General features: G+C 34.4%; 1 non-coding gene across 1 annotated transcript; it reads right to left on the bottom strand.

Moving 5' to 3' along the window:
• Positions 1-2,018: 2,018 nt before the first annotated feature.
• On the bottom strand, positions 2,019-2,125 carry LOC128289633 (small nucleolar RNA R71). The gene has a single exon (XR_008279277.1). It is a non-coding gene; the product is annotated as a small nucleolar RNA R71 (small nucleolar RNA).
• Positions 2,126-26,737: the final 24,612 nt, after the last annotated feature.

Genomic DNA, 26,737 nt, shown 5'->3' with positions numbered 1-26,737 from the left:
AGGATTAAGAACTAAAATTTGAAAGAAAATGGAGAAAATAAAGAAGAAAAAGTCGACTAGGAGAAGAAAACCAGAAAGGAAATGGAGAAGGAGTAAAGAAATATGTATTCAGCTAGGTTGAGAGAAGGAGAGGAGACCAGTGAATTGGCCAATCAAAAATAATTGTGAAGGGATTGAGGAGGAGAAAGGAGGGTATTTCATCCACGAGAAAACTCTTGAGAGAGGGAAGAAAAGGTGACAAGCCAACATGAACAAAATACCTGAATGGTAACCATTCGGCTACTCTAAAAATAAAATTAAAAGAAAAAAATAGGAAACCTGAATGACCCCTTGCAAGAATTGGCTAAAAAGTGCAATAGAGAACTCCCAAAATGCTCATAATCCCAAAAAATGGGAAATTTCTCCCTTAAATCCGAATTAGTGAGCACAAATGGCACTAGCTTTTCCCTTTCATTCCAAACCCCTTGATTTTCTCCACAATCTCCTCCAAAAACTCCTCCTTTATCTCCTCCACTGAATTTTCTCCTTGATTTACTCCAACTCCCCATTCAAATTCAATTCAAATTCTTATGACCAATTCCATCACAGAGTTCCAGTCCAGTTTCAACACTTCCCTAGCTCAAGCAGCAAAATAAACATACAATTACAGACGCCATGCCTTAAACATCAGACTCTTTGCCACACATGTAGCGCCACCTTGCCACTAGATCCGTTCTCTCTTTATGGCATAAAACAAACACTAATTATTATAAGTCTTATAAGCTAACATCCAGGTTCACTTAAGAGTCCAAAACTTAAAATTTTGCAAACACCCAGACTTGAACATAGGCTTCTTAAGCACTCCCAAATATGCCCAAATACTTAGCCACTAAAGCTATACATGATTTGTGATGTTTCTCGCACACCTAAACTTTTATGTGTTCCCACACTCAAGGCCCATTCCTTTTAGGCCCAAATTCAGGGCGTTACAGCTAGTGGACGCATAATTTAAATGTGCATGCACAATTTATATCTTAACTCGATTAAATTGAAGGTTGCATAACAACCCTAACCAGGCTCTGTTATCTGTATAGTTTTTAGATTTGTGTGATTAAACTGTTTCAAACCTAACACGTCCCTGTTACCTCGCACAAATACTAAGAAACCCTTAGTAAATAAGGATCAGTAAAATGCATATTTACTAAGTAAAGTATTTCGAAAGGACCTAACGTGGTCTCCAAACTCATGAAAGATCGAGTTGCCATGGAATGTTTTTCCTTATTAAGCATGTTGATAATAAGTTGAGTTTAATTAAAGTAATTGTCTAGTTTATTTATGTTATAATTGTTGCAAATTGTGTTTAATTTTGCTAAAATCTATTGCATTCATATAGTCATTTCTTTCTAAAATTATTTATTTTCAATTTGATTTATTTCTAACATCACTAACTTATTATTTTAATTTTGTGATTTTCTTTTCAGGTGTTTATGAGCATAGATCGAATTATCGATTTACTCCCTCTACACCCTGAAATTGAGTGAACTTTCATACAAAAAAGACGTGAACAAATAGATCAAAGACAAGTCGAGATAGACCTTGGAAATTAGAATCAAGACCAAGGTAATGAAGCCAATCATGTACGAAATCCTATCCTTATTGCCGATGATAAGGATTGATGCATCAGGCAATATGATGTGCCACTTTTCAATGAGTTAAATCCAGGAATTAGAAGGGAAGATATTAAGGCAACCCAATTTGAATTGAATCCAGTGATATTTCAAATGCTCCAAACGGTGGGCCAATTTAGTGGTATGCCCACAGAAGATCAACATATCCACCTTCTACTGTTTATAAAGGTGAGTGATTCATTCAAGATAGTGGGTGTGATTGAAGACGCACTGAGGCTCAAGTTGTTTCCATACTTGTTGCGAGATCGAGCATGAGCATGGTTTAATTCATTGCCACCAAGTTCCATATCTACATGGAAAGAATTAGTAGAGAGATTTTTGGTTAAGTATTTCCCACCTAGCAAAAATGCTAAGTTGAGGAATAAGATCACAACCTTCCAACAATTGGATGACGAGTCTTTGTATGAGGCTTGGGAGTGATTCAAGGAGTTATTGTGTAAGTGTCCTCATCATGGGATTCCTTATTGTATCCAGTTGGAGAAATTCTATAATGGTCTGAATGCACATACAAGATTTATGGTAGATGCTTCAATGGCGTAATTTTGTCTAAGTCTTATAATAAGGCTTACGAGATCATTGAGAGGATCACGAGTAATAACTATCAATGGTCAACAAATTGAACAGCTTCAGGAAAATGTGTAGCCAGAGTTCATGAAGTTAACACCCTCACTTTGTTATCAGCTTAGGTATCGTCTATTTCCTCTATGTTAAAATAGTTTACTGCTGATAGTGCTAATAATTTTGTAGCTCAACCACCAAGTCCGTATAAAGTAGTTTTCGGTGTGTATTGTGGGGAAGGTCATTCTTTTGAGAATTTTCCATCAAATTCCGAGTTAGTGTACTATGTGGGGAACCAATATCAAAATAGGAGTGGACAAGGACCCTAGTCCAACTTCTATAATCCTTCATGGCGTAATCATCTGAAATTTTCTTAGAGAAACCAAGGAAATAGACCAAACCAAAACTCATTGCAGCATAGACTCAACCAATCTCAGGGGTTCAATCAGCAAGCTCCAAAACCATCACAAGCTAAGGCATCAAACTATTTGGAGAACTTGTTGAAAGCGTACATGGTAAAGAATGACGTCTTGATCCAAAGCCAAGCAGGAACACTAAAAAATTTGGAAAACCAAATGGGTCAGTTAGCTACAAAGCTTCGTAATAGACCGCAAGGAACCTTGCCGAGCAATACTGAGAATCCAAGAAATTTCGGTAATGAACATATCAAGGCAGTGGCATTGTGAAGTGGTAAAATTCTAGAACCCCGATTGATTGATATCGAAGATAAGCCCGTTGAGAAGAATCAACTAGCTGTTGAAATTCCTACACCAAATGAATCAGAATCTGTAAAGACTAACAAGGTAAATCCTAACTTAGTGAACTCAGATACTTTAGCATCTTCTTTGGATGTAGATTTACCTACTCAAAAAAGTTTTCTGGTTCAACCGAAAGTTCTATGCCTTCCATATCTGCAAAGATTATAGCAACACAAGCAGAAATAAAAGGTGCAGTTCAAGAAGTTTTTGGATGTTTTGAAGTAGTTACACATCAATATTCCATTGGTGGAGGCTTTAGAACAAATGCCAAATTATGTGAAGTTTATGAAGGATATACTATCCAAGAAGAAACGACTAGGTGAGTATGAGACTGTTGCCTTGACAAATGAGTGCAGTGCGTTCCTGCAGAACAAACTGCCACCAAAATTGAAAGACCTAAGAAGCTTTACTATACCCTGTAACATTGGTGAATCTTACTATGGTAAAGCTTTGTGTGATTTAGGAGCAAGTATCAACTTGATGCCTAAGTCTATTTTCAAGATGTTGGGGATAGGTGAAGTAAGACCTACAACTATGACGCTTTAGCTAGCAGATCGATCTTTAGCATATCCTGAGGGAAAGATCGCGAATGTTTTGGTAAGAGCTGATAATTTTTTTTCCTGTTGATTTCATTGTCTTAGATTTTGAAGTAGATAAGGAAGTGCCGATCATCGTTGGAAGACCTTTCTTAGCCACAGAAAGAATGTTAATTGATGTGAAAAATGGTGAACTCACCATGTGAGTTCAAGACAATTAGGTAACCTTGAACATTCTTAAAGTAATGAAATTTCCCGATCTGGTAGAAAAGTGTTCAATTATGGAAGAGATAGAAACTTTGGTTTCTATGGAAAGCAATTTTGAAGAAGATCCATTGGAGAAAGCCTTAGATTTTGACCTTTTGGAGGATAAAGAAGGTGAAGAAAACATGGTTTTGATGGAAGCCAATTCGAGAAATTGTATTCAATACACACGGTTTGAACCATTGGAGTTAGAAGTCAAAGAATTTGTGCAACCCAAGTTGTCAATCGAAGAACCACCTAAACTTAAACTAAAAGTACTTCCTTCCCATTTGAAATATGTTCATTTAGGTGACTGTTCCACTTTGCCTGTGATTATTTCAGCAGAACTGATGAAAGATCAAGAGGAGCAACTAATTGTTGTTTTAAAGAAATTTAAAAAAGTAATTGGTTGGACCATAGCTGATATTCGAGGTATAAGCCCTTTTTTTGCATACATAAAATTATTTTGGAAGAAGGTGAAAGAGCTTGAATTGATAGGCAGAGGAGGCTCAGTCCTATTATGAAAGAAGTTGTGAGAGAGGAAGTAATCAAATGATTAGATGTAGGAATCATCATCCTATTTTAGATAGTTCGTGGGTAAGTTAGGTACAGTGTGTGCAGAAGAAAGGTGGAATCACGATTTTCAAAAATGAGCGTAATGAGTTAATTCCAACAAGAACTGTTACCGGTTGGAGAATCTATATTGATTATATAAAATTGAATAAAACCACTCAGAAGGACCATTTTTCGTTACCTTTTATGTATCAGATGTTAGATCGACTGACAGGTATTGAATTCTATTATTTTTTAGATGGCTATTCGGGATATAACCAATAGTTGTAGCCCTATAGGACCAACATAAAACAACCTTTACTTGTCTATATGGTACGTTTGCTTTTAGGCGAATGCCTTTTGGTTTATGCAATGCACCTGCAACCTTTCAACGATGCATGATGGCAATATTCATTGATATGGTTGAAAATTTTGTTGAGGTTTTCATGGATGATCTTTCTATATTTGGTAACACTTATGATATTTGTTTGAGTAATTTGGCTAAGGTACTAAAGAGATGCGAAGAGACGAATCTTGTCCTTAATTGGGAAAAATGCCATTTTATGGTAAAGGAAGGGATTGTCTTAGGACATAAAATCTCAAAGAGAGGAATTGAAGTCGATAAAGCAAATGTGGACTTAATTGAAATATTATCGACCCCAAGGAATGTGAAAGGAGTTACAAGTTTCTTAGGCCACGCCGATTTTTACCGAAGGTTTATCAAAAATTTCTCGAAAATTTCTAAACCATTGTGTTTGTTGTAGAGAAAGATATAATGTTTGATTTCAACAAAGCATGTTTGGAAGCTTTTGAAAATTTGAAAAAATGGTTAATTTCATCCGTAATAATCGTTACACCTGATTAGAACTCACCTTTTTGATTTGATGTACGATGCAAGTGATTACGTTGTTGAAGCTATGATGGGTCAAAGAAGAAACAAAGTGTTCCACCCTATTTTCTATGCAAGTAGAACTTTGATGGGAGCCCAACTCAATTATACGGTAACCAAAAAGGATCTCTTTGTAATAGCTTTTGCTTTTGACAGATTTCATTCATATCTTATAAGTACCAAATTCACAGTATTTACTGACCATGCGGCCATTAAATACTTGCTCATGAAGAAAGATGCAAAATCGAGTCTAATTCATTGGATACTGTTACTTCTAAAATTTGACCTTGAGATCTAAGATAGAAAAGGTGTCGAAAATCAAATAGCTGATCATCTGTCGAGGTCAGAACAAGATGAGGGAACTCGATCATGTGTGCCTATCAACGAGAATTTCCTATATGAGCACTTATTTGAGATAAATTGAATTCATGAAACACCTTGGTTTGCTGATTTTGCTAATTATCTTGCATGTGGAATAATTCCTCAAGAAATGACATACCAACAAAGGAAAAAATTCCTTCATTATAGTCGGTATTATTTTTAGGGGGATCCATTTTTGTTTAAACAGTATGCAGCTAATATAATCCGAAAGTGTGTAGCTGAAAGTGAGATTGCTGAGATCTTGTATCATTTCCATTCATCTCCAAGTGGGGGACACTTTGGTGGTTCACATACTGCAGCAAAGATTTTGCAAGCAGGTTTCTTTTGGCCTACACTATTTAAATATGCTTATGCTTATGTGAAGAATAGTGATAAATGAAAAAAGACCGGGAATATATCAAAGAGGAATGAGATATCCTTGACAAATATTTTAGAGATTGAATTATTCGACGTATGGAGCATTGACTTCTTAGGCTCGTTTCCTTCTTTGTATGGGAACAAATACATCTTAGTTACTGTGGACTATGTATCCAAGTGGGTTAAAGCTGAAGCATACCCTACAAATAATGCTAAGGTAGTCATGTGATTCCTATATAAGCATGTGTTTACAAGATTTGGGACACCAAGAGCTATTATTAGTGATGAAGGTTCTCACTTTGTGAACAAATGACTTAAGTGGTTGCTTGACAAATATGATGTGAACACAATATTGCTACTGCCTATCACCCTTAGTCTAATGGGTAAGTTGAGATAGTGAACCGTGAAATCAAAGGTATCCTTGAAAAGGTAGTACGCCCTAGCAGAAAAGATTCGTCTCGAAGGCTCAATGATGCATTATGGGCCTATCGAACAACATTTAAGACACCGTTAGGAATGGCTCCTTATCGGTTAGTTTTTGGGAAGGCATGTCATTTGCCATTAGAGTTGGAGAATAGTGCTCACTAGGCTTTGAAGCAGTTGAACTTTGATCTTAAGCAAGCCGGTGAGAGAAGGATGTTACAACTTGATGAGTTGAAAAAGCTGAGGTTGTTTTCCTATGAGAATGCCAAAATGTGTAAAGAAAGATCAAAATGTCAGAAGGTTTTGTTGTTTAATTCAAGATTGAAGTTATTTCCTGCTAAGCTTAAATCCTAATGGAAAGGACCCTATACCATATACCGAGTTTATCCTTATAGAGCTATTGAATTATACGACAGTTATGGAGATACATTTAAAGTTAATGGTCAACACCTCAAACATTACTAGGATCATGAAGTTGAGCAAGTTGAATCTTCGTTCAAATTAACAGACCTTTGATTTTTCATGAACTCCTTTTGTAAATAAATAAATAATTAGAACTTATTTTCTTATCTTATTACATTTAATTAATTCTGTCTAAGGAGAGCGGGACTGCTATGACCATTTCAACCTTTCTTGGGAATTAATTTAATGTAATTTGTTAAGAAAAAATTTTCTAATTAAGATTTAAAAATTTTAGGTTTCATTTGTTTTGTTTGAATTTTAAAAGGGGATCAAATTTGGCCCAAGTACTAATAAATTCTTTTCTTGAGACAAGATAGTTTGAGTTTGAGGCCCAAGATAGCAAAAAAGGAGGGAAAAATCCATACCTTGCTGCCATTCCCATTGCTTGCTGCCCAAGTAACCCTAACGTAGCTAAATTTTTGCTACATGTTGCCCTATTTTTTCCTTTATAAACCCTCTTCATTCTACTATTCTACATATCCCTCAAAGCAATTTGCTTACACTCTAAAAATCCCTAAATCTCCCTTTTGTGTCGTCAACCTCAAATCCCGAAAGAAACCTTAGCTCTCTTCCCTTTTTGCCGAAATCACCTATTGCCACCGCAAGAAGATTATCGAAGCACCAACTTTTCTGCTGCACATCACCGTTGTCATCGTCGTACATTGCAATTGCTATCATACGCTGTTGTTGCTACCACACCATCCTTTCCGTCGTACTATTTTTCCGTAGCAAGTTCTACCCACTTGCCTATTTTTCTTCTTCCCAGTAAGCAGAAACTTTGCAGAATTTTTGGGAAAAGATACCATGTCTCGCAACAGAACTAGATCATCAAAGACTACTCCTGAAAACCCTATTTTGATCGATAAAGAAGTGAAAGAGAGATTTGATTCAATTTTCAAGCATCAACCTATGATGCCGAAAAAAGGCTTTAACTTGAAGAGTAATGATTTGATGGTTGTTTCTGTGCCAATTAGAAAGATAATCAATGCTCTCAAGTGGGAACGATTTTGTGATGCTTGTTCACTTCTCAATTATGAATTAGTTTGAGAATTCTATGCAAGTTTGACGACACAAGATGCTACTAAGGTCATCGTTCGAAAGAAAAATGTACCTCTTACTTCTAAGTCCATCAATGATTTGTTTAACTTACCTGATGTTGAAGAAGATGAGTACTACCCTATGATGAATAATATCAATTGGGATTTTCTTCAACAAGTGCTTGATGTTGTGACAAATTCGGGATCCCAATGGATTATAAGAAAGTATGGGAGCCATTCTTGCCGAAGGAAATACCTAAAACTAGTAGCAAAGGTATGGTTTTATTTTGTTCGCTACAGTTTTATGCCTATCTCCCACCATCTCAATGGAACAGATGCTCTTGTTATATGCAATCTTGACACAAAATTTCATTAATATTGGGAAAATTATCCTCAAGGAGATTCACGATTGTGCTAAAAAGAAGGCAGGAAGTGCTTATTTCCCATCATTAATCACTTCACTTTGCTTAAGGACCCGTGTTAAAACACAAGCAAATCTGAAGGGGCGATATATTCAAGGGTGCATTTCAACTTATGATCTTGAAAGGTTAGTAGAGACGGTACATGAGCTAAATCAAGGCGAGCAAGAAGAGCCAACTAAGCTAGATATCGAGGAGTCAACAAATGAAACTGAGACTGAAGCTAATTCAGTTACAGACACTGAAGAGGAAGAATCTGATAAGGAACCGAACAGTCCTAAACCAGTTAAAGGATCTGAAAACCCTAAACCAAGGGTTGAGCCAGAAGAAGAACCAGTCAAGCTAAGTGTTGAACCTGAATCTTCAACTCCTATGCCAACTTCTGCGAGTGCTTCAAAGAAATTGAAGTTGTCAATTTTGATGGATATGTGCAAGATGCACAATCAAGAACAAACTTACTAGAAATATGCAAAAATTAGAGATGACTCAAATTGAAATTCTTTTAAGAATATCTCTAATACTTTTGTTCCTGAATTCCCAGATGCTATCTTTGAGACATGGACAGAAGATACTGACGATGTAAGCGGAGATGGAGCTAAAAAAGACAAGGGGAATGAGTCAAGAAAATAAAAGAGGGGACTCTTGTCATATTATTTATTTATTTTTAGGTCCTTAGGAATTTTTCTTTCATAATTAGGATTTAATTTCTACAGAATAAAACATAGTAAGCATGAATAAACTTAACACTTCTTTAGAAAGAAAAAGACTAAGAAATGTGGTAATGGGAATAAACATGTCTAGGATTGGGTTATTAGGAAAGACTTGGTATTTAAGCAGTCTTAATGACTCACCTTTCTTTCTTTACAACCCTACCTGGTGTTCAGTTTTCATTCATTACTTTGTTCTTTCAATGAGGACATTGCTTCTTTTTAAAGGGGGATAAGACAAATAAACTACTCAAACTTTTAAATTTTTTTCAAGTATGTTTCAATCATTTCTTTCATAAGCATGTTTTAATAAATGAAAGTTTAGAGATATTTTTTTTAATAAGATAGTTTGTATGCAAGTATGAATGATGATTTTATCTGAGTAAAAGTATGTTATCATGAATAATGGAATGCTTGTATGATCTTAGCCTTAGTATTTGCCATGAAAACTTGGTTTCTTTTGAGATTAGACATGCATGAAGGTTTATATCTTTAGAATTAACTTAGTAACTTTCTTGAGGTGAAATCCTAGGGGACATAAAAATCTAAAATGATATAGGCACTATTTTTTTGGATCGTTTGAGCCTTTTCAAGCCAACCCTATGATATTTGCCCTTGAAATTGAAATTTTGAGCTTACAAGCCTATTTATTGCAATAAACCTACATTATAAGCCACATTACCATCTTTTAAAGTTATCCTAATTTTGTGCACCTATCTTAACTAAAGTTGTCTTGGTAATCAACATTTGAGAAAGTTCCCATAAAGATGTATGTGATCATGCTTAAAAAGAAAAAGCAAAGAAAAGTTTGCTCAGTCTCCAAAAAGGAAAAATGTATGAGTTTGAGTTCAAAATAAGTTTCAGGGTGCTCCAAAGGCTCACTTAAAGAAAAAGGTTGTGTTATGAGAAAACCAAGACAAAGTTAAAGGTTAAGGTTTTTAAAACCGAAATGTCCCATCTCTTAAAATCCTTACCTTTAACCGAGCCCCATTACAACCTTATAAAAAACCTATTGATTTGATGATTATGTCACCTACATTAGTGGAGAGGAAGTCCTAAGTTCAACATATGAAGATCATAAATAAGCCTTGTGATTGTAGCTTGATTGATAGGAAATTATGTTGAATGAAGAATGTTATCTATGACTGTGACATACACGCAAACTATGATTCATGTTTGCATATTTTAAAACTTAGTATAATCTTAAGGAATGTTTGCATATGAATTAGTTGTTAATAAAAAAGATTGATGAACATGAAGTTATTAATGCATGATTATGAAACAAAGATTGATGCTATTTACACAATTAGAAATTTTGCCTTAGCAAGACCTTTTGCTGTGCTTGAACATTACTCATGACGAGCAATGATTTAAGTTTGGGGGTGTGTAAATAGAAAAATATATAAGATTTTTCCTACGTCATTTATCACCATTTTTGTAACGCCCCGAATTTGGGCCTAGAAGGAATGGGTCTTGAGTGTGGGAACGCATAAAAGTTTAGGTGTGTGAGAAATATCACAAATTATATGTAGCTTTAGTGGCTAAGTATTTGGGCATATTTGGGAGTGCATGTGAAGCCTAGGTTCAAGTCTGGGTGTTTGCAAAATTTTAAGTTTTGGGCTCTTAAGTGAACCTGGATGTTAGCTTATAGGACTTGTAAGAATTAGTGTTTGTTTTATGACACAAAGAGAGAAGGGATCTAGTAGCAAGGTGGCGCTACATGTGTGCTAAGTATTTCGGGTCTTTCTCCTTCTCTGGTTAGTAATCTTCAAATTTCCATTGGTCACTTTGCTAAAACCAAAGTCATAAGGTACCGATTTCCTTTCCTCCTTGTTCTCAATATTGCTTTCCTTGTTATTTTATTCTTGCCTAGCCGAATTGTCTTTCATTTCCTTGTTATTTTATTCTTGCCTAGCCGAATTGTCTTTCATTTCATGCACTTCTTCTTCTTTTTCTTCCTTTACCTAAATCAATTTCTTCCCATTGGTTTTCTTTATTCTCTTCTCCCTGTTTCCTATTCTTCTTAATGTGAGCTGAATTCAACCTCTTTTTCTCTGCCTTCATTATTTTTTTCCCTTTTCTATCAATCAAACGTTTCGACTTAAAAGCATTCTGACGAATTGGTATTGCTGAGGAGTGAAGGGCATAGAACATTCTTGAAGCATCGAAACTCGGTCTTCCAATATTGGGTTAAGGTAATTCTGATACCTTGTTGGTTTGGGTATAGGTCGATTACTCTTAGTTCTTCTTTATGGGTTTAGGCTATTTCTTAACGGATTCTATCTATTAATCTCTTATGTGTGCAGTTAAGTGTTAGGGTACGTGTGATCGACTTTAACCAATCTAGGTGTAGTTAGCCACACTCCTTCCGATCAAGGCTTTAGGTGTGAGCAGTTCCCTCGACTTGATAAAGAGGTGTGTAATTGTATGCCTTGTTTTGATAATCGGCTGAAAAGCCAAAAATGTGTGTTGTTTATTCTGCTATGATTGTAGATCGGCAAAATGCCGAAAAGCCAAAAATATGGAATATGATGCCGCATGAGCGTGCGACTGCGCGTGTGGTGAACCGAGCTCACGGAATGTGGGCGTACAATGAGGAAGGCCACCATGAGCGAATTCTTGGGCTTAGGCCGTAGTGGGCCACTTGGGCCACGAAATGGGCCGAATAGGCCTAATAGGCTGGTGGGCTCGCTTGTGTCAAATCCGTTGCTAGGTGGAATATGGTTGGGCTTGTCATGTCGCATAAATGGCATAGGCCGTTCTGGGCCACGTCAGGCTGGACTGGGCCATGTGGGCCCAATGGGCTTGTGGGCCCACACAGATAAAATGTATGTTATGTGGTAAATTTTGGACTAGGCTATGTCGTTCAATAGCCATTAATAGTTCTAGGTTAAATGGGCCATATGGGCCCAATGGGCCTGTGGGCCCGCGTGGGTAAATTTCGTTGTTAAGCGGGAAATAGATAGAGTTGTCATGTCGCGCACATGACTTAGGTTATTATGGGCCGAAATGGGTCATGTGGGCCCAATAGGCTCGTGGGACCACACGGATAAAATCTACAGTAATTGACTCTTAATGAATAGGGCTATGGTGTATACATAGCTGTACCTAAATTTGGTGTAGCCCACTTGGGTCGAGTAATGGGCTTTAGGCCCACTTGCATCGTTCTGTCTGTTTAGGTTACTTAGGTCGCTCGAGGTGACAATGGACCCTCGACTGGGTCGTTAAGACCCCTGATTTGTAAAATTACCGAAATACCCCCAGGTTGTAAAATTATCAAAATACCCCTAATTTGTGAAATTACCAAAATACCCTCAATTTGTGAAATTATCGAAATACCCTGATTTGTGAAATTATTAAAATACCCTTGATTTGTGAAATTACTGAAATACCCCCGACTTGTAAAATTACTAAAATACACTTGATTTATAAAATTTTCGAAATACCTCTATGGGGTAGGATTACTGAAATAACCCTATAGGGTAGGATTACCAAAATACCCCTGTAAGGTAGGATTACCGTAATACCCTTGTAGGGTAAAATGATCGTTTTGCCCTAAAGAGTAAAATGATTGTTCTGCCCTTGTGGGTAAATGACTGACTTGGGTTATGACTGGTTTGACTGTAAATGTATGATTGCGTTTTAATTGACTCGGCTGTGGTTGTATGATTGATATGCTTTTAATATATGTTTAAATGACTGTTACTGAGTATAGCCATTCTACATACACGTGTGATGATTGAGCATGACATACACGACATTTTGCATGGGGTTGGGACATTGATAAGGTGGAAGTTCTATTCTGATAGGGTCGTACGGGTCGCACAAGATGACTGTGGACCAAGTATTGATCTGTTAAGGTCACATGGGTCAGACAAGACGATTGTGGACCGACAAATGACTTAAAGCTGCGTAATTTGATTATGGCTCTATGCCAACCTAAAAATGGCTCTGTGCCATCTTGACTTTGGCTTTGTGCCAAACGTATTTACCCGTGGCTATGTGCCTAACATACTTATTGATGACTTTGTGTCGATCATATTTACCAAAGTCTGTGTGCCAATTATATTACTGTCGCTGATGGCTATGTTCCAAACATAATACAGTTACCGATGGCTTTGTGCCAATTATAATACCATTATTGAAGGCTTAGAGCCACATATATGCTAGCAGCTTTGCTGTGATTTCGGTTAGTACCGCAACTAGTGCTAACATTGGTGTGCTGGCTGGGTGGGTCGATTTTATCCCCGTGTAAGTGTAGGGTTGGTATGGGTGGTGTGTTGGCTGGATCGGGGTGGGATGCATCCTCATACTGTTGCATATCTATTTATGAGATCTGTCATTGTATTGGGTTAGGCCCACTTGTTCTGTTATTATTTTGGGCTAGGCCCAATTGATTCTGTTATGGGCTATGACCCAAATGTATTATAGTGGGCTTCAACCCACGTATGCTCTAAACTGGAATATACTATTACTGTTAAAAGGGCTTTGGCCCAGACTATTCCGGTTTCCGTTTCTGTATACTGACTGCTACTCTAGTAAGGGGATTACACACTGAGTTTTCATAAACTTACCCCGTTTATTAACTGTGCAGGTAATCCCTAGCATTAGGAGGATTGGTGCTGCGAGGGACTCGGAGATGCCTTTGGACTTTATTTATGTTTTAGATTCCATTTTGGGTTTCCAACTTTTGCAATAAGGCCTCTTAAAGTTTTTGGATTTTAACTTTTGGTTTTAATTACTTTGATTTTTAACTATTTTTAAACAACACTATGTTTCTGGAACATTCTCGGAACAGTTTCACAACTTAGTTTTTAACATCACGTTTTCGTAAATCAATTACTTTTAAAATTAGCTTCCGCAACTTAAAAGAAATTTTGGGAATAGAATTAATAACTTTTCAATGTACTACTTTATAATATAAGCTAACGTTACTGGGATTTTACTCAAGTTTTCAAATAAGAAGGGTTTTCAATGAAAACATGGTTTTCGAAAAACACTTCAATGTGACACGTCAAATTCATGCCTAACTTCTAGGCTGAGTTTGGGGTGTTACATTTTTACTTAAAATTGTTGTTAAAACTAATTGTTTAATAAATTAATGAAATATGTGAAAATATGAAATTAGGACATAGAAATTATTAAAATGTGATTTTATGCTTTATTACATAGTTTTCAAGCAATAAATGGTTTAGTTTATATTAATTTGAATATATTATATTTTTAGGACATAAAGTGGGCCATGCATGATTAAATTAAATAATAAAATATAAAATTATATTTAATAATTAATTTTAAAATATTTCATTAATAATTTGTGTTTTAAATTAATTAATTGAATTGGATAAATTTTATTCTTTGGTCCTCTAACTTGTTGATTTATTATGGACAATTCTGATAGCTTTGCTGGATTACAAAATCGTCCAAATTGGGGACCAAGTCAACCTAAAATTTGGCTACATATGGCTTTCCATAAACCACTTTTTGGTTTAATTGCACAAGGTCCTTGAAGAGTTGAAGAAATTAGAGATTTACTTGAAGATTTACATTTGATCGAGTCTAAGTCCTGAGTTGTTGTGGCATGCAAATTAACCAAAAATAAAGCAAAAATCAGCTCAATTTCCTCCATTTATGGCCGGCCACCCATGGAAGATGCTTCAAAAGATGAAAACAACTATTTTTAGTAAAATATCCCCTTCTCCTCACCTATAAATAAGACCTCATTCTCAGATTTCTAATCATCCCTCATCCCTCATCATTCATCATTCTCTCCTCTCTAAATCCTCTTAGCATTATTCTTTTCTCCCACGCCTATCATCATCTTTTCATAAATATTTTAGCATTTGAGCCTCTTAAAGAACCCTTGGTCGGCCACCTTGGAGAGCCATCAGCAAAGGAGCGAAGGAAAGGAACAAAGGATCCTCGTCAGTCAGAGTCTTGGGTGATAGCCATTTTGAATTGGGTTTAATCTTTCTTTTCTTTAATTTACTTTAAAGATTTTTGCTATATGTTCTTTGTTCTTGTTTACAAAAATGTTAGCTTAATTTTATTTAAGCTAGGATGATTGCTTTGATTAAATAATATTTATTAGATTCATACTCATAATGTTTATGCCTCAATCGATCATGTTTTCAATTAAAATCAAGTCTATATTTCATTCATACGTGATTGAAATGCACCTGAATTATCTGAACGATCCTAACAAGACGATGGCTAGTGGACGCATAATTGAAATGTGCATGCTCAATTTAGATCCTAACCCGATTAAATTGAAGGTTGTAGAACAACCCTAACCAGGCTCTGTTATTTGTATAGTTTTTAAATTTGTGTGATTAAACTATTTCAAACCTAGCTCATCCTTGTTACCTCACACGAATACTAAGAAACCCTTAGTAAATAAGGATCAGTAAAATGCATATTTACTAAGTAAAGGATTCTGAAAGGACCTAACGTGGTTTCCAAACTCATGAAATATCGAGTTGCCATGGAATGTTTTTCCAAATATTATTAAGCATGTTGATAATAAGTTGAGTTTAATTAAAGTAATTGTCCTAGTTTATTTATGTTATAATTGTTGCAAATTGTGTTCAATTTTGCTAAAATCTATTTCATTCATATAGTTTGCATACTTAGGTTAATTTGCATGAGGGATCATTGCATTTAGTTTAATATATTTTAATCATCACTTCTCAAATAAATTGTGTTTTATTTACCAAATTGTTAATATAATTTTACAAATTAAGTGACTTAGCACAAATACAATCCCTGTGGAGACAACAACTCGATACTTACTTATTAGTTGATAACAACTGTGTACACTTGCACAATCCTACGCGTTACAATTGACAAAAGAATAAGGGTTCATAATAGGATTTTTTGGTATAGATTACGCTTTACTAAACCCTAGGCTTGACAACCCTAGGATTTAATCCTATGTTAAATGAGATTGGGAGGTAAGTTTAATTGAGTAAATCATAGTTTATCCTATTTTAGAAAGTGAGGTTGGGAGATACGTGAGTACCAACCAATTGATTAATTAGTAGAGGGCAGGTGATAATTGTTGCGTGTGAAGTGATATGCGATTTGTGATACCATACATGTTGAATCAAGTAATAAAGTGATGAGTGAGTGTCGTTTCCATTAGAATCAGGTTGAGGCAAAAATTGGTCAAGTTATTTTAATATGGTTAATGTTATGGCAAGACTAACGAATAAAATGATATGATAAACTAAGGTAAGTATGCAGTGATAATTCAAAGGAATGATTATATATACGATAGATGGAATTGATGAATAATTGAAAATGCTATGGAAAAAGTGAGAGCAGAAATGTAATGGCAATAACGAGAGTGATTATCCGAATAGAATGTAAACAAAGAAATAAACAACTAAATATGTTATGGAAAAGTTACTACGAAAAAGAATAAGGATAGAGTGATGTTGATTCAGAAGGCCATAATTATACAGAATCGACCCTTACTATTAATAATGCCTTGGAAAAATCATATCTACTTTATTGCATAAAAGAGTTCTAAAATGGCCTGCCTCTCGTGAGAGTAAAACCTCAAGTTACCTTGCTTGTATCTATAGGCTTTTTAGATATCTTGCATGGGTTCCTTCTGTATGATTGTGACTCTATGTCTAGATTCGACTACAAGTGTCTATTGAATACTTGCTTATTTCATTTAATTTTAATCCAACCAATCCAACCCTTTCAGAATTAGAATCAGTTTATAAGTATGCAAACAGTCTTTTATGTCTAGAGATCGTTTGCATTTTAATTAAGAGATAAGAACAATCAAATGAAATACTGAAGTAAATTAGGTATATATTGCATCCATAAAAACAATTCAAGGTTTCATCAAAAGTAATCCCACCCCTATGAGATTTAGCTCATGGGCTAGGAAGTAAAATTCCAAACCAAATTATTATCCAACATTGTGTTCAACTACTTCATTAAATATTTTGAAGGAACATTAATGGAAATAACAGAAGAACTTCGAGAAATAGCTTTCGCTTACCCAGTACACGCTTTAGCAATACAACGTCTTGTGATGGCTAAGAATGATTGCCTCCGACTTCCTTTCCTTTAAGCAATCGAGTCATTATTCACCCTAAGGATCTCTCCCACTTTTTTGTTCTGCCATTTGGGAGATCCCTTTCATCGGCTTTTATAGATAGATTACGCTAGGTTCAGCTAACAACTTGTGATTATCTTCTCTTCTTTTAGAGGGATTTATCTGGTAAAAGTTTGAATTTGAACTGGGACTGTTGCGTGAAAAATATTGACTTGGTCTTCCCAACATTCCCGCGACATCCGTGCTGGGAAATTGTCTGCACATTTCCCTTGACAAAACTTCACTCCTTTATTTCCTCATTCTAAAACAAGTTCATGCCATAACAACACTGTATCATCTCAATGTAGGGTCTAGTCAGAATAGTGGTTTTGAGACCACAAATCTGACATAAGAAAATTTATTTTTATTATATTTTATGATTTAAATTTTCACGGGATTATTTCGTGAAAATTTCGTTCGAAAATTTTGACATTTGGGCACTCAATTTGGTTAAAAGGACTAAATTGTAAAAAGTGCAAAACTTGAGTTCTATATGCTAGAGGTGTCCAATTGTTATGAAATTTTAAATTAGAGGTCCTTATATAGTAATTAGACCATTGGTTAATTTTTTGGACAAAAATGGACATGAAATAGGTGAAATAGAATATTTTTAAGTTAGGGGCATTTTTGTCATTTAGTAATTAAAATGAATTAAAAACAAAATTAAAGCCAATTTTTTGTCCATATTCAAGCTATGGCCGAAACTTGCATGGAGAAACCATGGCTAGGGTTTTTCAAGCTTCCAAGCTCAATTTTAAGTTCGTTCTTGCCCCATTTTTAATGATTTTTATGTTTTTGAAATCCCCGTAACAAGATCTAGCTATTTCTACCATTTATTTGAGCTAGAATTGGTGTTTAAAAATTTAACCATGTGCTGCATATGTGTATTTTGATTTCAAGGGAGGAACATGAATGTTTGTTGTGTGTTAAATGACTTTTACTAAGTAGTTTTCGGTGAAAACACTGAAAATGACCAATTTGTAAAAGTTATAAAATTTGTCATAAAAGTGTGATTTAGTGGAAATTTTGGGCTGCTATAGTTATGAAAAGGATTCAGCTAGGCTTAAAGTACAAACAATTTGAATAAATTTCATTTTACGAATCTAGGGGCAAAAATGTAAATATGACAAAGTTTAGGGGCAAAAATAATAATTTTTCCATAATATGATTTTTGGGTTACAATGAATAATGTGACTAATTAGTAAGCTAAATGTGATATTATAGATCAAGGAAAACGAGATTCAGACTTCGATCGGGGATAAACAAGTATTTGACGGTTAAGTCCTTTTTTCACCATTTTTGGTATCGAGGTAAGTTCGTGCGATAATAATAATGCAATGTTATACTTGAATGTTAATGCTTGATATTACATGAATTGTAAGTTCATCTATAAATAATGTGATGTGTTACATATTTTAATGCTTTAATGTTATATGAATTTAAATGTTTACTTGGTATCATGAAATATATGCCTTGATATTCCATGAGTATATGATTGGTATTATGGATATCGTAAATGACATTATGAGCAAGTTTGACAATGATGCGATAAGCAAGGAAACCCTATTTGAACCTTAGGAATAGTCTAGGATACAAGTGACATGTCACTAGGAATTAAGAAATTCGAACTCATTGAGCGGTCTAGGTTCGTGATATATATGTGACATCTGAGCTCATTGACTGGTCTGAGTTCATGATGTATAAGATACATGTAATTTGGTTCCAGGTACTAGTCTTGTGTGTCCTATCGGTGGCTAGGTAGTCTTGAGTGGTTCGGATGCCTGATAGCTTGTGTGAGCAGCCCGCATAGTTACACCTGACCGATAGCTTATGTAAGCAGGCCCGTGAGTAGCTCCATTTCGAGCGTTACATGTTATGAGGTAGCTTTGGCTACGTATGTATATGTGGCACTTATGTGCAAGTTTTTCACGTATCTAATAGTATTCCAAGTGTTCAACGGGTAGTTCAAAGTATGATTTGATGATAGTCCCAAAAGGGTTTGTCAAAGACAAGAATCAATATGTGAAAAATGTTGAAAGGGTACAGGTATATAGGCTAGCTTACGGTTATTGGGATTTTGAAATGTCGAGACATCGATGAGCTAAGATGTATGAATTATGATTATGAATTTTGTTGCAATATCATGCTAACTTACATTGTGTAATTGAACATGGAATCCACGAATTGGTGAGTTCATGATTAGTTGAAAATGAACTTACGATAGTTATCATTATATTGCACTAAAATATTTTTGGACAGCAGCAGTATTACGAATTTGAAAATCCACCAAAATCTGTGAAAATTGAATTAGAGACCGAATAAAATATGATATTAAAGCTTATTGAGTCTAGTCTTACATAGAAGAAACGTTGTAAGTAAAAGAATTTCAAATTATGAGATATTTGAATTTTCGTAAGATAAGGTCAGAATGGTTTCGGATTCCCCTATTCTAACTTTGGAAAATCATTAAAAATTGTAAACAAATAATTATGGGTTAGAATTTGAATTACTAAATTCATAATGAGCCTATTTTCAATTGAAACAAATGGGAACATCATTCGTATCCTATATTAATATATAATTAATTTTTAGTAAAGAAAGGTCAAAGCTATCAAATAGCAGAACAGGGGTAACTTTGAAGAATAAACTGTACTTATTGACTAATCCTTAAATTCTAAAAATTTCATGCTAGAAACATATATGAGTCTAGCTTCAAATGCTTTTAACGGATCTTAATTCATAATTCTGTAACTCCTGTTATAAATAATTGAGTGACCATGACTTGAGTGGACAGCTTGTCATGAATATAAGTAAAAAGATGCAAATATGATTGTATTACCTTGAGAACATGTTGTGAGAATTGGTAGAAGCATGTTAATAAAATGCTTATTATTTTCATACAGACTTACTAAGCTTTAAATCTTACTTCGCTTCTTGTTCCATCTCTTATATGTTAATTTAGCTAGCTCGGTTTGGAGATCGCCAGAGATACTATCACACTATCAAGCTATCATGTTGGGTATAAGTGAACTTGTTTATTTTCTATATGAGTCATTACGAATTGGTTAAATGTATTGGCTTGTGAAGGCTAAAGGTCGGATGTAATTTGTAGCCATCCAGACTAGCTATGTTGGCTAATTGGTTGTAAGCCCATATAATTATGCATGTGCATATGACAATGTTTTGTGATGTGGTTTATATTTGCTTAATATATATATATATAGTGGATATGAATTTATTCATATGTTAATGCCTTTTGAGTGTCAATTTAGCATGAAATGATTTGGTAAGGCATTATGTTTAATGCATGATAGATGATGATATGAAAATGATATGTTATTTCTTGATGGTAGTTCATTTATGCCATGACATGTACTATTGAAATTGTGTTTAAGTATGTGCAAATAAGGGTGAAAAATGGCTTGGTAAATAGCCATTTTCTCAACCATACAAGTAGAGACATGGCCGTGTGTATCAGCCGTGTGGAAGACACGGCATAGCACATAGGTAGGTGACTTGACCGTGTGACCATTATTTGTTAATAACGTCATAAATAGAGAGTTACACGGGCTGAGGACACGGGCGTGTCCCAAGCCACACGGGCGTGTGTGACCACACAGCCTAATCAACACGGGTGTGTGACTCTCCAAACATGGAAAATTTCTTAAGTGTTGTAAAAGTTTCAAAAATTCTCGGTGTAGTCCCGAATCACCTTTGGTGTATGTTTTGGGCCTCGTAGGCCCATATAAGGGACAATGTGCATGTGTTTGATTCATTTTAAATTGAATGAAATTTTATGGTCTGATTTTTTAAAATTATGTATGTTTCAGTCTAATAATGCTCGTATCCTATCCCGGCCTCGGGTACAGGTAAGGGGTGTTACATTTAGTGGTATCAGAGCTATGGTTTAGTTGATTCTCGGACTAACCTAGCGTATATGAGTCTAGCTATACATGCCATATTACTACTCGTGATAGTGTGATATCTCCAGATTCTAACGAAATTGTTTGTTAAGACAGAGATGACTTCCAATCAGCTATTTTCGATAATGCTGACAATGATATTGAAGTGATTGAAATGTGCTTACAATGTGTTAAAATCTGGAAAGGTATGAATAGCAGTTCATCATATGTATGTGATAAAGTATGAAATGGGATAACCCTAAGTTTAGAAATGTGAAAATGTTAAATGAATTGAAAGCTCATATGATGAAATGTCCATCTATATTTGTTTAGCATTCATATGATGCTATGTGCTCAGCAAGCTTGATTAAGTGAAAATGATAAATAGAGTGACTCAAAATTGACAAAATGTGTGTTATGTGCAATTGTTTGAATAAATGCAACCGGTAAGTTCATGAAACATAAATATGTATGTTAATTTGTCTGAGGTGAATTATATGATTAGGATAATGTTATGTTAATGATGAATGCAAATTCATATGTGTATATTTGTGAGAGTCAAGTTAGAGGCTTTACGACCTCACCCCTTTACCAATGTTGCTTTATGATGAAGATTTATGAGAATTACCTTGAATAAATTTATAAGTGGGAAACTAAAGAGTTTGGCGATGAAATAATTAGTAAAGCATACGAAGTCAAGCATAGTTTGGCAAGTGAATACAATTCCATAAGAGATGTCAGTTTGTTTTAAAGATCATCTGAATTACGCGATATCACGGTTAAAGAAAAAGTTAATCTTGGCTAATCAACTTATTCAGATATGATGTCTAAAGTATGAGTACGCTGAAAAATTTTTCTGAATTGGTTTTCATTAATGAATGGAATAATACAAGGCTATTGATGACAAAATTAGTTAGAGAAATGATAATTAAGTAGTAAAGAAGTCTGTGTGTGACAGTTACAGTTGAAATGAATATGACAATCTTTTCTAGGTATTCTATAGATTCTTTTATCCTCAGAGATATGTGTGTGATTGTTCATTTTCTGGTGGAATTCTTATCGTGTGAAAATTTTAGTTGACTATGATGTTAGACAAAAGCCCTGTTGGTCTGGTCGGTTTATGATCTGTATTTCTTTATCTCTGTGGAATTCTATTCTGATATGTTAGAATGAAGTCGATGGTAAAAAAAATATGTAAGACTATTCTTATGTTTCTACTGAATATGTTTTGTTTTATATATATGGAAAATATATTATCTCTGTTATGATGGAAGTCCAGAGCCGGTAAGCATTGTTTTTCTGCTGGTTTTCTCTGAAGAATCATCAAGATCTCTATTATTTTCTTATGAGTTATGTTCTCAGACTTTTGGTATGGTATCGTATCTTGGATTTCCTTATCTTGGTTTTTATATCATTCTTATTTCGAGAGTTATCAACCATGGCTTATCTGTGTTCTTCAGCTTGTGATAACTATGTCTATTATGATTATGCTTCTGGTTCAATCATAGGAACGTGGTGACTCAGGTATCTGGATTTCTCTAATTTTCGTGTAAGGAATTGACTTTGGCAATGATATAAATGATGGAAGCACAAACTCAAATCGTATGATGGATTTCTTTTCTTAGGTAAGTTAATTAAAGTCAATGAATTAAATTGAATATTTTGTTTTCTTGAGTTAATATGGTTGTTAGACCTTTGATTAGCATGTTAAGAGAAATTTGAAAGACTGTGCATTTGAGTTGCTTTATCAACATGAAGAAAATAGAACTTTGGTATGTTATTATTTGACAAATGAAATTAACTCAGTTGTTTTATTAGAGTGAACTGGTCAATTGAATTTATGAATTTCGGTGATGCACTACCGAATGGATTGGTATGTGTTTTATTACTGGAATGTAAAGTGATGGTTCCGACTTTCAGACAGTTAATGTCACATTAAAAAGGAACTGTTCAACTAGTGATTTAAAGACAATCACTACTATGTCTGTATTGAGAATTTGATGACATTGTTTGTTCGACGAAGATTGTTACCTGTTTCTTGATCTTAAGAGTTTAATGTATCTATTGGCACAGAAAAAAATCTGAGTTTAAGATAGTTTTGATGACTTGAGATATTGAAAGATTTCAAGAAATTATCGATCAATCATGGAGAAAGCAGTTATAGTTACAGATACCTAGATGGAAAATCTTTGTTTATTTTTGTGAGAACTAGTTACTTGATTGGTCTTATTTGATAATGGTCTAATTGTAGCTATATTAAATTTTAAAGCGAGGTTTTCTTTACGAAACTGAGAAGCTCGAAAATGTGAGAGTGAATTATAATTTAAATGGATTCAGAGTGAGTTAACTTCTAATGTTGAATGACAGGCCAGACATGGTTCCTACTATTATTGTTATTTCGAGATAGAATTTGCCTATTGATGAATCTAGAATTTATACAGAAGTTTTGTACGAGGCTCAATAGTAGCTAGTATATTCATCCAAGAGTAACAAAATGTGCAGTTATATAGAGTAGATGTGCTGTGATTGTGGAAGTTACATGATATTTTGTATCTATATTCAAATGTCGATTTGTCAACGGGTAAAAGCCGAACTTCAACAATATTCAGGACTATTACAGTCAGTGATGATTCTAGAATGAAAAAAGAGATGGAAACACTATAGATTTCATATCTGAATTATCACTATCTCTGAAAAGGAAGATATTATGGGATTTTGATTAATTATTCATGTACAGATTTCTTGTTTAACAAACCAGTCAATTAAGATGTTTCTGGGATTATTCGATTATGCGAAGTATCAGTCTCCATTTTTTTTATTGAGATTCGAGAGATATATCCCAATTATGGAAAAATCTACAGGAAACTATGAGTACACAGTTGTATCTTGGCATTGTAATACATTTGTAGATAGATGGTGAGTCTAAGAGAGTAACTCAGATTTTTGACGATATGATCTGGCACTGTGTGCTAAAAGTTCAAAGGTTACTAAAAAGAGATATACAATGTTAAATCGATTTGTGATTCTAAGACATTAGTGAAAGTGTTTCATAAAATTTGAAAGCAACTTCTTCTGGTAAGATTTTCAGGGACGAAAACCCCTAAAGGGGGGAGAGTTGTAACATCCTCATTTAGGGTCTAGTTGGAATAGTAGTTTCGAGACCACAAATTCAACGTAATAAAATTTTTTTTTATTATATTTTTATGGTCTACAATTTCACGGGATGATTTCTTGAAAATTTCTTTCGAAAATTTTAACGTTTGGGCACTCAATTTGGTCAAAAGGACTAAATTGTAAAAAGTGCAAAACTTGAGTTCTATATGCTAACGGTGTCCAATTGTTATGAAATTTTAAATTGGAGGTCTTTATATGGTAATTAAACTATTGTTTAATTTTTGGGACAAAAGTGGATGTGAAATAGGTGAAATAGAATATTTTTAAGTTAGGGGCATTTTGGTCATTTAGTAAATAAAATGAATTAAAAACAAAATTAAAAGCCAATTTTTGTCCATCTACAAGCTATGGTCGAAACTTGCATGGAGAAACCATGGCTAGGGTTTTCTAAGCTTCCAAGCTCGATTGTAAGTCCGTTCTTGCCCCGTTTTTAATGATTTTTACGTTTTTGAAATCCTCGTAACAAGATCTAGCTACTTCTACCCTTTATTTTAGCTAGGCTTGATGTTTAAAAATTTACCCATGTGCTACATGTGTGTCTTGATGTTTAAGGGAGGAATATGAATGTTTTTTGTGTGTTAAACGACTTTTACTACGTTGTTTTCGGTGAAAACGCTAAAAAGGACTAATTTGTAAAAGTTATAAAATTTTTCATAAAAGTGTGATTTAGGGGAAATTGTGGGCTGCTATAGCTATGAAATTATTCGGCTAGGCTTAAAGTACAAATAAATTGAATAAATTTCATTTTACGAGCCTAGGGGCAAAAATATAAATATGACACAGTTTAGGGGCAAAAATAGTAATTTTTCCATAATATGATTTTTGAGTCACAATGAATAATGTAACTAATTAGTATGCTAAATTTGATATTATAGATCAAGGAAAATGAGATTTAGACTTAGATCGGGGAAAATAAGTATTTGACGGTGAAGTCCTTTATTCACCATTTATGGTATTGTGGTAAGTTCGTGCGATAATAATAATGCAATGTTATACTTGAATGTTAATGCTTGATATTACATGAATTGTAGGTTCATGTGTAAATAATGTGATGTGTTGCATATTTTAGTGTTTTAATGTTATATGAATTTAAATGCTTATTTGCTATCATGAATTATATGCCTTGATATTCCATGAGTATATGGTTGGTATTATGGATATCGTAAACGACATTACAAGCAAGTTCAATAGTGATGCAATCAGCAAGGTAACTCTGTTTGAACCATAGGAACAGTCTAGGATACAAGTGACATGTCACTAGGAATTAAGAAATCTGAACTCATTGAGCAGTCTGGGTTCATGATATATATGTGACATCTGAGCTCATTAAGTGGTCTGAGTTCATGATGTATGAGATACATGTAATTTGGTTTTGGGTACTGGTCTTGTGTGTCCTACCGGTGGCTAGGTAGTCCTAAGTGGTCGGATACCTGAAAGCTTGTGTGAGCAGCCCGTGTAATTACACCCTGACCGATAGCTTATGTAAGCAGGCCCGTGAGTAGCTCCATTTCGAGCGTTACATGTTATGAGGTAGCTTTGGCTTCATATGTATATGTGGCACTTATGTGCAAGTTTTCCGTGCATCCAATAGTATTCCAAGTGTTCAACGGGAAGTTCAAAGAATGATTTGATGATAGTCCCAAAAGGGTATGTCAAAGACAAGAATGAATATGTGAAAAATGTTGAAAGGGTATAGGTATGTACGCTAAGCTTATGGTTATTGAGATTTTGAAATGTCGAGACCTCAGTGAGCTAAGATGTATGAATTATGATTATTAATTTTTTTGTAATATCATGCTAACTTAAATTGTGTAATTCAACATGAAATCCATGAAATGGTGAGTTCATGATTAATTGAAAATGAACTTACGATAGTTATCATTATATTGCACTAAAATAGTTTTGGACAGCAGCAGTAGTCTGACTTTGAAAATCCACCAAAAATTGTGGAAATCGAATTAGAGACTGAATAAAATGTGAAATTAAATCTTATTGAGTCTACTCTTATATAGAATAAACTTTGTAAGTAAAATAATTTCATATTATGATATATTTTAAGTTTCAGAAGACAAGGTCAGAATGGTTTCGGATTCCGCTATTACGACTTTGGAAAATCACTAAAAATTGTAAAAAAATAATTATGGATTAGAAATTATATTACTAAATTCCTATTGAGTCTATTTTTAATAAAAATAGATAGAAACATCATCCAAATCTCGTATTAAGATATAATTAATTTTTATTAAAGAAAGGTCAAAGCTGTCAAATAGCAGAACAGGGGTAACTTTGAAGAATAAACTGTACTTATTGGCTAATCATTAAATTCTCAAAATTTCGTGGTAGAACTATATATGAGTCTAGTTTCAAATTCTTTTAATGGATCTTAATTTATAATTTTGTAGCTCATGTTATAAATAATTGAGTGACCATGACTCGAGTGGACAGCTTGTCATGAATATAAGGAAAAAGGTGCAAATATGATTGTATTACCTTGAGATCATGTTGCAAGAATTGGTAGAAGCATGTTAATAAAATGCTTATTATTTTCATACGGAC

Source organism: Gossypium arboreum, chromosome 2 (genome assembly GCF_025698485.1).
Source record: "Gossypium arboreum isolate Shixiya-1 chromosome 2, ASM2569848v2, whole genome shotgun sequence".
NCBI lineage: Eukaryota > Viridiplantae > Streptophyta > Magnoliopsida > Malvales > Malvaceae > Gossypium > Gossypium arboreum.
Note: the sequence above shows the minus strand (reverse complement) of the source record. Positions and strands in the feature narration are given on the sequence as shown.